The 8,298-nt window shown below is 46.2% G+C and overlaps 1 long non-coding RNA gene across 1 annotated transcript; it reads left to right on the top strand.

Annotated features, from left to right (window-relative positions):
* The first annotated feature begins 560 nt into the window (after positions 1-560).
* On the top strand, positions 561-7,994 carry LOC309533333. Its single transcript, XR_014220125.1, has 2 exons — positions 561-773; positions 7,784-7,994. It is a non-coding gene; the product is annotated as an uncharacterized lncRNA (long non-coding RNA).
* The last annotated feature ends 304 nt before the right edge of the window (positions 7,995-8,298 follow it).

Here is an 8,298-nt window from a genome sequence, read left to right as displayed (position 1 = left end):
TCACACCATCGAAGCCAACTCCTAGGGCCCTAGGGCCCTTCATCCCACCCCCCATGAAACATTTGAGGGGGCCACCCCCTGCAAATTAATGGCCATTGCCCTTCAAATGGTGTGTGCGTGCCACATTGTGTAATCGATTATGTGGGCTAGAGCTTACTTGCCCCACCAAATATTTTATTCAAGTTGGCATCCCTGCCTCACACCGTTACCCTGGTAACCTTCTGTCTGCCCAGGCCCAAGAATTCCTCTCAAATGGGCCATCAACACCTTTTGACATGTTAATGCCTCTATCCCAGGTGAGGTTCTGGCTTGGAAAGGAAGCTTAGCCTGTATTTTTCCACTAGCCTCCAATCTTCCCTTCAGTACTCCAAATAATCAAAATCCTACCATTTATTAATTTCTAGGGTTTAGAGGGGTGTCCCCCGCCCAACTCACAACATGTTGGATCCCTCCACTACCCCATTGCGTCTAATGGTTATTGCGTCTAATGGTAGGACCAGTTCTGCTGGCTGGTGCCCCCCCCATCCTGCACTTTTAAACTGCTCATTATGATGACGGATGTGTGTCTCCGTGGCTTCTGAATTCTGCACTGAGGCCTGCTAAGCTCCCTGGTCAGTTCACACGGTGGTGGAGGCATCTAATGAACAGCTAGTGACTCTCTCTCCCCCCCCCCCGCCACCCACTGCCGGCAAAACAACAGAGGACACAATTAGAGATGGAATCGCCTTATTACCATGATAATCGGCTACAAAATAAAAGTGTTGGGGCAGAAGGTAATGTAATATCCAAGTGTTACGAGCCTCCAATTCAGGGAGGCTATTAGGAGGAAATGGAATAATCTTCCGTTTTTTGAAAAAAAATGAGGGCAGCTCGACTCTGAAAGGGAAGGTCGTTTGGCTTCTTGCCACAGAGATGGATTGAGGGACATTTACTGCCACTGCTTAACATTAATTTAGCTCCTGCCTTGGGCTTGAGAATGCAGGAAACAGAAGCAGGGCAGGGGAAATAGCAACCTTCCCCTTCAGATAGGTAGCTGCTTAGGCACCAATATTCTTCCTGTGTTCCATTCTCATCTCGTTTCGTCCCTTTTGCATTGCCTCCCTGGCCCAGATAACCATCTCCACGCATTTGTCTCGCACAAATAAGCTCTCCTTCTATGAACTGTACGCTTGAGTGGTTTACTCAGGCTTTTCTTTGTTATTAATAGTCATTGGGTTTGCAGCACCATAGAAGGGCAGAGTTGGAAGGGACTACTAAAGTCATCTAGTCCAGCCCCCTGCAGTGCAGGAATCTTTTGCCCAGTGTGGGGCTCGAACACACGACCCTGAGATTAAGAGTCTCATGCTCTACCAACTGAGCTATCCCAGACCTGCATGTCTTCCCAATATGTATTATGCCATGCAGGGGGGATGCTCATAGCTTAATACTGGGCAGTAAATTGAATGCTGGCTCCAGATTTAATTAAAAAATAAATAAAAAATCATGGTGTATTAGATTTCTTACCTGCTGATGGACATCCATGGGCAGGGGCTCATTCAAGGAACCTGCTTCTATTCACACAGACTTGCTTTATAAAATGTATATTGGAAGGTCGGCAGTTCGAATCCCTACGACGAGGTGAGCTCCTGTTGCTCTGTCTCAGCTTCTGCCAACTTAGGAGTTTGAAAGCATACCACTGCAAGTAGATAAATAGGTACCACTGTGGCAAGAAGGTAAACCCAGTTTCCATGTGCTCTGGCTTCCATCACGGTGTTCCATTGCGCCAGAAGTGGTTTAGTCATGCTGGCCACATGACGTGGAAAGTTGTCTGTGGACAAACGCCGGCTCCCTCGGCCTGAAAGCAAGCTGAGCACTGCACCCCATAGTCGCCTTTGACTGGACCTAACCGTCCAGAGGTCCTTTACTGGAGGAGACTCTTGAGAGTCCCATGGATTGCAAGAAGATCAAACCTCTCCATTCTGAAGGAAATCAGCCCTGAGTGCTCACTGGAAGGACAGATCCTGAAGCTGAGACTCCAATACTTTGGCCACCTCATGAGAAGAGAAAATTCCCTGGAAAAGACCCTGATGTTGGGAAAGATGGAAGGCACAAGGAGAAGGGGACAACAGAGGACAAGATGGTTGGATAGTGTTCTCAAAGCTACCAGCATGACTCTGACCAAACTGCTGGAGGCAGTGGAAGACAGGAGTGCCTGGTGTGCTCTGGTCCATGGGGTCACGAAGAGTCGGACATGACTAAACGACTAAACAACAGCATTATACCAAGATATATATGCAAAGGACTTTAAATACTCTACAATGTTCTGTGAACCACTCTGAGATTTTATGACGAAGGGCAATGAATGAATGAATGAATGAATGTTATATACATGCTAGCTATTATAATCATAATCATCATTTCCTTCCTACACAGAAGTGCTTTCTGTGCAGCAATTTTATCACCTTTACAGCACCCTCTAATTATTTCCAGCCTACTACAGCTATACCTCTCTTTGGAGCATTAAAGCAGCCTTCTTAGTTTAGGGTAGGGTTTCCCAAACTTGGGTCTCCAGCTGTTTTTGGACTACAACTCCCATCCTCCCTAGGTAGCAGGACCAGTGGTTAGGGATGATGGGAACTGTAGTCCCAAAAAACAGCTGGAGACCCAAGTTTGGGAAACCCTGGTTTACAACATCCACCAACCCATCACCAGTGATGCAGCTCAACAGCTGTTTGGCAAACAGTAAATCCCTTCCTTACTTTATTTGGTAAAGCCAGGCACTTCCTTTTCTGGCAGCGCTAATTCATCCTTTTCAAGGGCAAGGTACAAAGGAAGGATCAGAAGCCCTCTTGCAGTTCCCATGTTTACAGGTATAAATCCAAACTATTGGCCTGGTTTACACATAACACTTAGCCCTGGTTTATTAAACCCCGACCAGCAGCTAAACTCTGGCCTCTCTAACACTAACAAACCAAGATCTGTAGCTATGGCTTGTTGTTGGCTAACACATCTTGGTTTGTTTATGGCTTGGTGTTGCGTGTGAACTCTTCCTTAGCCATGGGCGTCCTATTCCATATGTTGGCCAATCTACAAAGGTACAAGGCAAGAGCTGCTGAAAATTGAAATAAACTTTGAAGAAACAAACCATGGTTTCTTTTTGTCATCCTGATTAACTTGTTTGCAAAACAAACCACAGCTTAGCATTACACACAAGCCAGACCATGGCTTTCCTCTGCAGAGCGTTACAAAATGCACCATCCTTTAACAAGCCCCCACCCACAAGAAAAAAGAAAATAATGCTATGCTATGCCATAACATAACATTACAGCATCCGCAAAAACGGCAGCTGTCCCTTGGAGATGCACGATCCAGACACTGCATTTCAAACCATCCCCGTAAAATGTTTTGCTACACTAAAGATGGCAGATGCAGTCCTTTAGGGTGAGTTCATATTTCTCTCTCAGCGGCGCGACCATACATCACAGCGTCTCTGTTCATTTGGGTCCCCGCTTTGAGAATGAGTCATCTTCCTCAGAAGCACTCTGTCGGCAAAGAGAGAGAGAAGGAAAGAGGGAGGCAGGGAGAGGGAAGAGAAGTGAGTTTTATTAACCACCAGAGAATCCACTTTTAGGAGCACACTTTTAATCCCAGGCTCAAGAGCCGGCTATTAATACACTTCAGCAAGGAAGAAACAATTCTCAGAACTGCTGGATGGTGAAGCGATGGCTGCTGTATCTACCTAATCCATGGCACAGAGAGAGAAAGAGAGAGAGGAGATTTTATCTGGGGGAGAAGCTCAGCGACAGAAGTAGCAAAATGAGAACACTATTTCCAATTTAAGGTTGTTTACCGCTCCCCCCCATCGCATTCTACCTTCCAAGCTCTTCGAAGAATAAGAACATAGGAAGCTGTCTTATGAAGCCATTAGTCCATCTAGCTCATGGGTAGGCAAACTAAGGCCCAGGGGCCAGATCCAGCCCAATCGCCTTCTAAATCCGGCCCACGGACGGTCTGGGAATCAGCATGTTTTTACATGAGTAGAATGTGCCCTTTTATTTAAAATGCATCTCTGGGTTATTTGTGGGGCATAGGAATTTGTTCATTCCCCCCCCCCATATAGTCCGCCCCCCCACAAGGTCTGAGGGATAGTGGACTGGCCCCCTGCTGCAAAAGTTTGCTGACCCCTGATCTAGCTGACTGGTGGCAGCTCTCTGGGGTTTCAAACAAGAGTCTTCTCCAGCCCTTTCTACATGCAAAGCGGATGCTAGTTTATTGGGGATATGATTTGCTCAAGGCCGGCCCTTTCATTAGGCAGAGTGAGGCAGCCATCTCAGGTGGCAAATGCTAGGGGGTGGGCAGCAGAGGCAGCTGTTTTTCCATAACTCCCTGGCCAAAGCATTCAGTTGAAGGACAGACTGTGTGTGCCACGAAGCCTGGTCTGCCCCTCTAGAACTGACCCGCTCCCCTCAGGTGCAGTGAAGGAGACTATTCCATTGACTGCCCTGACGTAAGAGTCAACGGCCAGTCCAGTCAGCTTCTATGCCTGCCGTGGGGAGAGTGAAGCGCCATCTTTGCCTCAGGTGGCAAAAGACCTTGAGCCAGCCCTGGTTTCCTCTTGCTCTCCTTCAGAATTCTCTTAGGCTGGGTAACATTACTGCTTACTCTGGCTCCAGGATACTCCCACCTCTGGTGCATGAAGCCACGTACTCAAGATGTCACCCACTATCCAAATCTATCTATTCTTGAGAAACGCCACTACCTGATGTGTTTCCCCTCAAACCAGCTTCCATCCGATTTGAAAAATGAAAGCCATATTCACTTCGCGATCAAGTTGAGGTGTGTACGTTTGAAGCATTCGTTTTTCAAGTATAGATGACAGCACATGTGCAGATGGGAGCGTCGTGAATAGGAGTTTGGGATGTGTGTGTGTGCAGGGGAACCAAACAAGTAATGCACATTGGGTGAAAACTCTCCCAATCCCTCTCTGTGCTGGCTCCCATCCCTGGACAAAAGATTCACCCTCATTTCAGAAAATCTCAAAGTTTTATTTAAAAATACAGTATGTGACGTTGGCCTCAGCTCAAGGTTCAGGTTACACAGTTCAAAAGATGCAGGCAGGGACTAAGATACATGACCAGGAGTAAGTGAAGACCTTGTCCCAACACATGACCCGTGTCTCCTGTTCGACTTTTACAGGGATGGGGTAGGGTACATCATTTGTGTGGTTCTTATCCCAAAAGAGAAGACAGTGTTTGCAGTCATGTCCCCCCCCCCCAGGATGTGTGTATCTGTTTGTGCCTGTGCTGACAACAATGTGCCCTTGGCAATGAGACTCAAGTCCAACCCTCTGAATTGGTCTGTGAGCATTTAGAAAAGGATGCTGTGATTACTAGGACCCAGCATGGTTTTCTCAAAAAGAGTAACAGAGTTAAAAACAGAGTAATAAGCTGGGTGGATCAGGGGAATGCTGTGGACATAGTATATCTTGATTTCAGTAAGGCTTTTGACAAAATCCCCCATGAGTTTCTTGTGGGAATCTGGTAACATGTGGGCTGGATGAAGTAACTGTGGATTTGTAGCTGGTTGACCGACAGAGTCCCTTTGTGCAAATGGAAATTGTTTTACTTGCACCGTTATTTAGTGAAATATTGTCCATAGTGTAGAGATCCCATGGACCTCTGTGACATCACCTCCTGCGAGGAACAAGCAGTGGGGAAACACATGACCTGTTCTGGAAGGAATCTCTATGAACTAGCTCCTTTGGCAACAGATTGCCTGTACGTGGCCATAACACAGCCAGACATGTTTGACCTCTTTAGCAGTCTCTTTTTGCAGCCAGAATCATAGGGTAGTGGATAGCTCAGTCGGTAGAGCATGAGACTCTTAACCTCAGGTTCATGGGTTCATGGGTTCCCACGTTGGGGGAAAGATTCCTGCATTTCAGGGGGTTGGGATAGATGATCCTTGCGGTCCCTTCCAACTCTATGATTCTATTATCCATACTCTGGTTGGAGGGGACCCCCCAAACCCACCTAGCCCAACCCCAACCTCATCACGAGATATCCTTTTAACAGCTCCGCATTTCCATTTAGATGAGGTTTATTCCCCAGGCTGCTCCTTCTGCCACTGCTGTAGTTCACCTTGTCTTTGAGATCAGTTTGCAGATATATACTGGGCCGCCGGTGCATCCTGCGCACATAAAATAACTCCCAAATTCTGTGCTCAAAGGAGAAGGGTGGAGATGCCTCGCAGTTTATGATATTTGGAGAAAAAGAATATCCAAAAGCTTGAAAATTGCATGGACGAGGTTAGGATCAGGAATGATGATTTCCCAAAGAGAAAACAAAAAAATTCCTTCCAGTAGCACCTTAAAGACCAACTAAGTTAGTTCTTGGTATGAGCTTTCGTGTGCAAGCACACTTCTTCAGATACCTGCACACGAAAGCTCATACCAAGAACTAACTTAGTTGGTCTTTAAGGTGCTACTGGAAGGAATTTTTTTGTTTTGACTATGGCAGACCAACACGGCTACCTATCTGTTCCCAAAGAGAATTAGAGTCAGAGAGCTTGGTTGGAGGAGACCTGGGCTTCCAGAAGCAGGATCACTGAGATGGTGTGGGGCAGGGCAGCAGTCCCATGGTTCGGGTGCACCAGCAGGAATCCTGGATGGGCTCTGTTGGCATTCCTGCGATGCTGCTACGGGGGTCCAGGACCACGGTGATGCCTCTTCTCACCAGCCTTTCTTGGTTCTTGGGTATGCCCAGTGCAGATGCCCCACCTAGCAGGAGAAAGAGGCAGTGCCCCATCCCAAATGACTACCCAGAGAGCAAGGGATGATGGGGGCAGCAGGAAACTGATGCTGATCACTGCAGCATCCTTACTTTCTTCTTCAGGGCTGGGCATGGGCTTGTTTCCCCATGCTCATTTTATTACTTTTGGTTTTAAATGCTGTAACCATCTTTTTCTACAACAAACAGTGCTTATCCCCAAGTAAATAGGTTCAACATCAGGGCAGCAGAAGCAGCTGTGATAGTGCTATGATTTGAGGGACTTTCAAATGCAAAACTGCACATGCTCAGAGTATTTATTTATTTTATTTTTTGCATTTTCTTTCTTTCTTTCTAACATACCAAGTAATGTTGAAGTAGAAGAGAAATGTTAATTGTGTTCTTTGCAACTGAGGCCAGGGTCTAAAACGACCTAGCTGCAGTGCTGTAGTCAGAGAGCCTTTCCTCACCCCAAAAACCTGCATGAAATATCTGTGTTCATTAGAAAATAAAGGACAGCGTTCAGTATCCTTCCAGCATGTTTACCGGGGCCCTGAGGAGACACAGAGGCAGCTTGAGATCACAGGGAACAACTCTTATCTGATCTTTCCCTGCAAACACTCGATAATAGACAGCCCTTGAAATTTCTCAGTTGTGCTCTGAGGCAAGAATCAAACTGGATACCGCTGGGGTTTCCTTTGTAGAATAATAATAATGCTTTAAAAGGTCAAATACATATGTGAGAATTCCCCAAGAAAGTCAAGAGTGGCAAAAGATGAATGGCGTTAATCTAACGGCGGAGGAGTAAATCTCCTGTTTCGTGATGTTGATATTGCTATTGATGCTAGGATAACATTTCATCTGAAAGTCATTTTATTATCATTTGGGGAGGGGTTTGCTGCTGGGTAGTTTTTCTTTCTTTCTTCTCTTTTTCCTTTTTGCTGTTGTTTGATACGTCTGTTTTGTGTGTGTCTGTGTGCCTGAAAGATGGAACTGTCCTAAGTGTTTGTACCTTTTCTTTTATGATCCAAATAAAGTACAAGAACAGAGCAACAGCCGCAAGAGCCCAGAAGATGGCACTGGAGTCGTGTCTTTCTTCCTCAACTTCTCTGGGAAACTGATTCCAGCGATAGCATTTTATGAATGTTAATTGCTTAGCAGCACAGTGCAGGACCTGGAGAGATTGGGCATCTTCTCCAACTGATCTATCCGCCTGTTTGAGGAGATAATAAAAGGCCCTAACAATAAGCAAGGCATCATGCACGGTTTTCTTAACATGCTGCTCAAACATCAGTTTTGCTCTCAGTTTCTTAACCTGCAAATCAGCACAGAATGTGCTTCCAATGTCTTTGTTGGTGTTTGCTCACTTCTTCGGCTGAGCCTAAAATCCTATAGATTCCCAGCTCTACTTTGGAGTTGCTGGGGGATGAACCTGGGACCTTTTGCATTGTAGCAGGAACCCCCCCACCCCAATCATTCTGTTTGTACAAACTTCACACACACTCACACTCACACACTACATACGCCACATTTTACTCCATATGACAAGGAC

Source organism: Podarcis vaucheri (assembly GCF_965113315.1).
Source record: "Podarcis vaucheri genome assembly, chromosome: 5".
Taxonomy (NCBI): domain Eukaryota; kingdom Metazoa; phylum Chordata; class Lepidosauria; order Squamata; family Lacertidae; genus Podarcis; species Podarcis vaucheri.
The sequence above is the reverse complement of the archived record's forward strand: the minus strand, read 5'-3'. Positions and strand labels throughout refer to the sequence as shown.